A 6,324-nucleotide genomic window follows, 5' to 3' on the forward strand; every position below is an offset into this window, starting at 1 on the left:
AAGGAACTCACTATGTGACTTAGAAAGTGATTGAACATCCAACTTTCTCAAGACTTTGACACCCAACTCTCCCGACTTGTCAATATGTGACTTCATCTCTAAGATGTGATCACACATAGACCTTGCTTGCCATTAGGGCTTGAGTGACCTTGAACTTGTGGGTTAGGGAGAATAATTGGAGGAGGTGGAGGAAGAGAAGTATGACTTCCATGAGCCAAACTCGGGAAGTCATATTCATTAGGAAAACTTGGTTTGGGAAGATCATTGTTGTCTAAACCAGACATCAACAATGGGAGAAATTCACGTAAAGTTGATTTAAGTCCTTAATATAACACCCAATATGATATATTAAGGCTAGGACCCAACAAACTATTTTATAACTTGGAAGAGGGATGCCGTAATCCAAGCTATAAAATATTTGAAGGTAGGTGAATGACGATTCACCAATTTCCACCAAGATAAACGAAATGTATTATTAGGTTTTAATTGGTTTTGAAACTCCTAGATTCTTTTGAGATTCATTGAACTTTTCAATGGCATGTTTCAATCTCGAGTGTGCCCTTCAGGTTTTGTGACTGGGATGCCGAGGATCACAAAACAAGGTGTGAAGTAACCATGCAAATATACTTGGTACCCTTAATATTTACCCCTCAATCGATGTGCCGGTTAACCACACACGCTCCAACGATACTATGATAAACATTAAGTTACCCTTTGCCTACCTTGTTAAGTCAAGGTTAGTGTGCCGGTTAACCACACACGCTCCACTAACAGCTTAAACAAAGTGCAAAGTGTAATTTCATGGATTAGCACCTTATTCACATTTTCCTAAGTAACTAAGATTGGGAATTTATAAAAAGTTTAGTTACTTAGTATTTATCATTAATACTTTTAATGAAGGGAGAATTATAGTCCTTGTCCTACCTGTTCGGCTAACGACCCTCCACCAGTCAAGGAAGCGGTGGGTGAGAGTGGACACCCATTAAACTGCCATTTTATAGGCAATAACCTTATACCCCCCTTATAGACCGGCTTCGTGAATGAGGCCTACTAATGGTAAGACGACTTGCTCTTATACATATAATATATTAAACTTTTAATATTATAATAGTATAAGGGTGTATTTTAGACATTTAAAATACTTGGTGGTTTAATCTATTAATTAAACTATACTCTTAATTTAATTAAATTTAAACCATGTCATTATGGAATTATTAATTCTCTTTTAATTAAACACTTTAATTATCTATTAATAAAGTCCATAAGAGTTAATTGAATTATTCAATAAAACATCATAATTCCAATTATTAAATTCAAAATTAAAACCATTTAATTAATTGTTTAAGTTATGAACCCAAGAGTTTTAGAATTCAATTCTTTTTTTTTTATCATAAAAAAACTTTTTCCAAATTCCAAAACTTGAGGGCAAGTTTTGTAACTCTTGAAAACTTTTGGATTCCATAACTTATGGAGTTAAATACTTGTTTTATGATGAAACTTTTCATGTTCCATAACTTAAGAACAAGTTATGGAATTCTTTAAAACATTAAGACCAAGTTTTGTAACTCCATAAAAAACTTTGAATCAATTTTTTTAAAAACCTTTTCATATCCATAACTTATGGAGGTTTCAAAAAACTCTTTAGATCAAACTTTTAAAACTAATAAAATAATCATATCATTTTATCTTTTACTAAATTTGACCTAATTAAACTCATATAACAAATGATTCAAATTTTACAAATAATTAGTTTTTCACAAAAACAAGTAATTATCTTAAAATTTGACAAACGTCATGTTTTTTTTTTCTTTTTTTTCCAACTTTGAAAATAAAACATTTGCATCAATATAATAGAAAACAACCCATGGCTTTGATACCACTGTTGGGTTTTAAGCATTCTAACACTCCTATGGTGTACATGCAACCCTATAAACCTTGGATCTATGTTTTCTCTATTATACATGCAAATATTAACTATTCCAAGGTTTCATCCTAACTAGCATATTATGAAGCACCTATACTACAAAGTTCTAGTTAGATGACATACCTTTTGATGTAGCTTGATGTCTTCAAGCTTTAAGAGCTTAGCCCCAATAGTGTGGAAGCCTCAAATGGAATCACAAATCACCAAAACACCTTGGAAGAACTTGAGAGAATAGGTATGCACACTAAAATCGGCCCACTCTTATTTTCACACACTTGTGTCAATTTTGTGAGCCAATGACCCCTTTATATATTATGGAGGATTAGGGTTACATCCATGTAAACCCTAATACCCATGACCTTTCATTTACATAGGATCCATGGGTTAAAAGCTTCATGGACCATCCATGAAAGCTTAGCCCAACCTAAATGAACTTGGCCCATTCCATATATATAAGAGTCCATATTTAATTAGTTCTTTTTGATCACTTAATTAATTCTAAATTAATTCTTGATCAATACTAATTAAATAATATGATTCCATATTAATATATTAGAACTTATAATATATTAATATAAATCATAAATATACTATTCTCAAAAGACTATCCATATAAATTATGTCGGTGAAGTGCAACCCAAATGGACCATGTCGGGTCGGGTCAAGTACATACCAAATATAGTTATGGACTTAGACATTAATCCAACACCTTCGGTGCCTCGGCCTTCGCTGGCCGGGTCTCAGTAGCTCGAGCAGCAGGTGCAGATCCCTGCGCTGATCCCTGCAGTAGCTTTGGGCACTCGGCCTTCCGATGGCCGGTCTGGTTGCAATAAAAGCAAACTGTGAACCCCTTGGGGCAACCCCTCGCATAATACCCCTCCTTCCCGCACTTGTAACACACCCCAGCTCTGCACACTCCCTCGTGGATCTTGCCCCACTTCCCGCAAGTGCGGCCCTTCGGACCCCAGAACTCGTATCAGCGGGATTTGCCCGCTTGGCTGCCGGTTGCGCCTGTCCCTCCTCTAAGACTCGGCCTCCTCCCTGACCTGAGTCTCCAACTCAATCTCTCTCTTCCGGGCATTTGCCTGGAGCTCAGCAAATGTCCGGTATGTCGAGTTCGCCACGAACTCACGGATATCCCTCCTTAGTATGCTCAAATACCTGCTCATACGTGCCTGCTCAGTCGACACGTGCTCAGGGCAAAACAACGCCCTCTCATGAAACATCCTCGTAATCACTGTCACAGACTCAGTTCCCTGCTTGAGGGACAAGAACTCCTGGGCTAGACGTTCTCTCTCCACAGGGGGAACATACTCATCTCGAAACATCGTGGTGAACCTCTCCCAAGTCACCGCAGTAAGCTCTGCCGTAGTGAAGTCTGCCGTCACAAACTTCCACCAGTCCTTCGCTCCCAAGCGAAGCTGGTTCAGCGCAAACCGAACCCTTAGATGCTCTGGACACGAGCAGGTGTAGAAGCATCCCTCGATATCAGAAATCCACCTCATCGCAGCAATCGGGTCCTGCGTCACATCAAACTCTGGTGGCTTTGTGTTGCTGAACTCTCGATACAGCAACAAGTCACCCCCCTGCGGCCTGGCAGCAGCGACGGCTGCGGTGGCCGCAGCAACAGCAACATCAGTAAGAGCAGTGTACCGCTCATCAAAAGTCTCGATCAGCGTGGTCTTGATAGACCCGAACATCCCTGGTATCTCAACTCGAATGGCCGCAGCCACCTCCTCGTGGATCAACCTACGGATCTCCTCATCGCTGGTACCACTGGTACCACTGCCTCCTGGGTGGTGGCGCGTCCCAACCATGGTGTCTCTGAAATACAACACAAAAGTAATCAGAGATTCGCTCGAGTATACTCGCACTCGATACTCCACCCTGCTTGTTCCCTAGTACCCAAAAGATTCTTACTTGGACTGTGCACTGACCCGGTGTTTTCAGTAGTATGGGCCCTATACTACCGACCGCACCGCATCAGCATTCACCCCAAGTCCTCCTCCTTGGATCCCAGATTACAAGTACTCTACATATCATAGGCTACCCTTCGGTAGACCTCTCATAAGCTCCTCACTGCTACTTACTCACTCTCAAGCATCTCATAGCAGTAGAAATCTACCTAGGCTAAGGCATCACAAATCAGGCCACTCTAGTCCTAATATGAGTACTTAGCCTACTCTAGCATGCATAGCATATCACATAATATCTCATAACACATAATGTAAGGGTATTCTGGGAAATCACCGTTCGAGCGATGGCTGATCGTACACACTGCTCCGTTCTACCTTTCTCAAAATCTTTTATTCTCTTAAAAAAATTGCTTCTTTTATGAAAAATTTCCTCAAATCCTTAGTTTGAGTTCAGATACACCCGAAGGTGCATCCGAATCCCTCAAACCAAGGCTCTGCTACCAACTTGTAACGACATAAATTTCCAAAACAATTTTTCATTTTTAAAACATACTTTCATTCATAAAATATCATAGTAATCCAATGTATCACATGTTATCACAATAAACAAATCCCAAGATCTTCAAATACATAAATCCTCTCAGTGTGTACGGATCATGCCGGCGCCTTCCCACGGTCCTCGCTAGTACCTGAAACACATGACACAACAACTGTAAGCATAAATGCTTAGTGAGTTCCCCAAAATACCACATACAATACATACGCCACTTGAGGCTACAGTACGACCCTCCGGTCGATGTGTCTTAACGGGACCCTCCAGTCCCGTAGCTCGTTGGACCCTCTGGTCCGGTCATAGCTCGTCGGACCCTTCGGTCCAGTCTGTGTCGTTGGACCCTTCGGTCCGGTCTATATCGTTGGGCCCTTCGGTCGGGTCTATATCGTTGGACCCTCCGGTCCGGTCTATACAACACATAGCATACATATAACACAATGCACATAATCTCATATATACACATAGCCTACAAGACCCTCTGGTCTACACATAAATACCACTCTAGGTAATGTATAGTGAGAAGACTCACCTCGGGTATCTCGGATGATCTCGCACACGAATATACTGATCTAGTCCCCGCCTAATCACATACACAATATCCTCAAATAAATAATGGCTCTCAAAGGCTAGATTAAATCCCCTTCTACGATCCCTCAGAAGGGTAAAAGACCATTTTACCCCTCCTTGACCCAATAGTCCAAATGTTGACCAAAACCCTAAAAGTCAACGAAAGTCAACGGTCAAACTTTGAACCGACTCGTCGAGTGCACATGGGCGACTCGGCGAGTCCATGCGGGTCCTCTGAATCCTTCTAGCCTCTCTTGGCTTGTCGAGTCATCCCTCCACTCGATGAGTTACACCTGTCACGAATCGCGGGGCAACCCCGACTCGACTCGTCGAGTACACTAATGGACTCGGCGAGTCCCTTCAATGGCAACACTGAAATGACCTTCTGAGGTCAGATCTGCTCCTCTAACCTATAGATCTGACCTTCCCAAACACGATAATCACGTAAAGGTTCGAACTTTAGGACCATGCATCACACTATCACCTCTATATGCCAAAATAACCCTTAATATGATAACCTAAGTCCCAAACTCATAAAGGACTGCATAAAGTTGGAGGATAGGGACTCTCTGGACCTCTCAAGGTCCAGATCTAATAACCATTTCACCTTGGAACCTCACACTCTCCAGATTTAAGCTAAATAAGGCATAAGGAAGCCCAAGGTTCAACCAAATCAACAAAATACGAGAATAAGCATAGATTGATACCTCCAACAGCTTCCTCTGATCAAATGGAAGTAGATTCAAGCTCCCCAACTCGCCTAGCTTGACCTTCCTCCTTCCTTCTTGCTAAAATCCACAAGAAATGGTGAACAATGGCCTCCTTTCTCACTCACAAGGCTCACAGATGCTCTGGTACTCTCAAGGACGAAGGTAGCCGCAATTAAGGGCCATAAGGTCCTTTAAATAAGGCACAGGCCCGGGGATTTAGGGTTTCAACCCACAGTGCGGACTCGTCGAGTCCACCCTTTCCGACTCGTCGAGTCCGTTCATTAATCCAGTCAGCTTTCGCGGTCCTACTCGACGAGTCCACGACCCAACTCGTCGAGTCCCTCTCTTTTACTCAACATAAATGATCAAACATAATACCTGGAAATCCGGATGTTACATCGATGTTTACGATGTTTAAGATGATCCAGTCGTCTAGCGGAGTACGGATGACGACCACGGACTTTTCTAGGCAGTCCAGTGGAACGCTAGCAGGCTCGCAACCTGTATGTGTTTGAAGATGTACTCCATCCCCCCATGGTTGCCTTATGTGACATGTATGGATGAGGAATCCCGTTAGCAGTAGTGTCCATCCCGATGAAATTCCTTAGGATAGGTCCCTTATAATAGATGCTTTAGGGAGGTAAAGTGAGGATA

The sequence above is a fragment of the Lactuca virosa genome, chromosome 5, assembly GCF_052849685.1.
Source record: "Lactuca virosa cultivar CGN04683 chromosome 5, Lactuca_virosa_CGN04683_v6, whole genome shotgun sequence".
Lineage (NCBI taxonomy): Eukaryota > Viridiplantae > Streptophyta > Magnoliopsida > Asterales > Asteraceae > Lactuca > Lactuca virosa.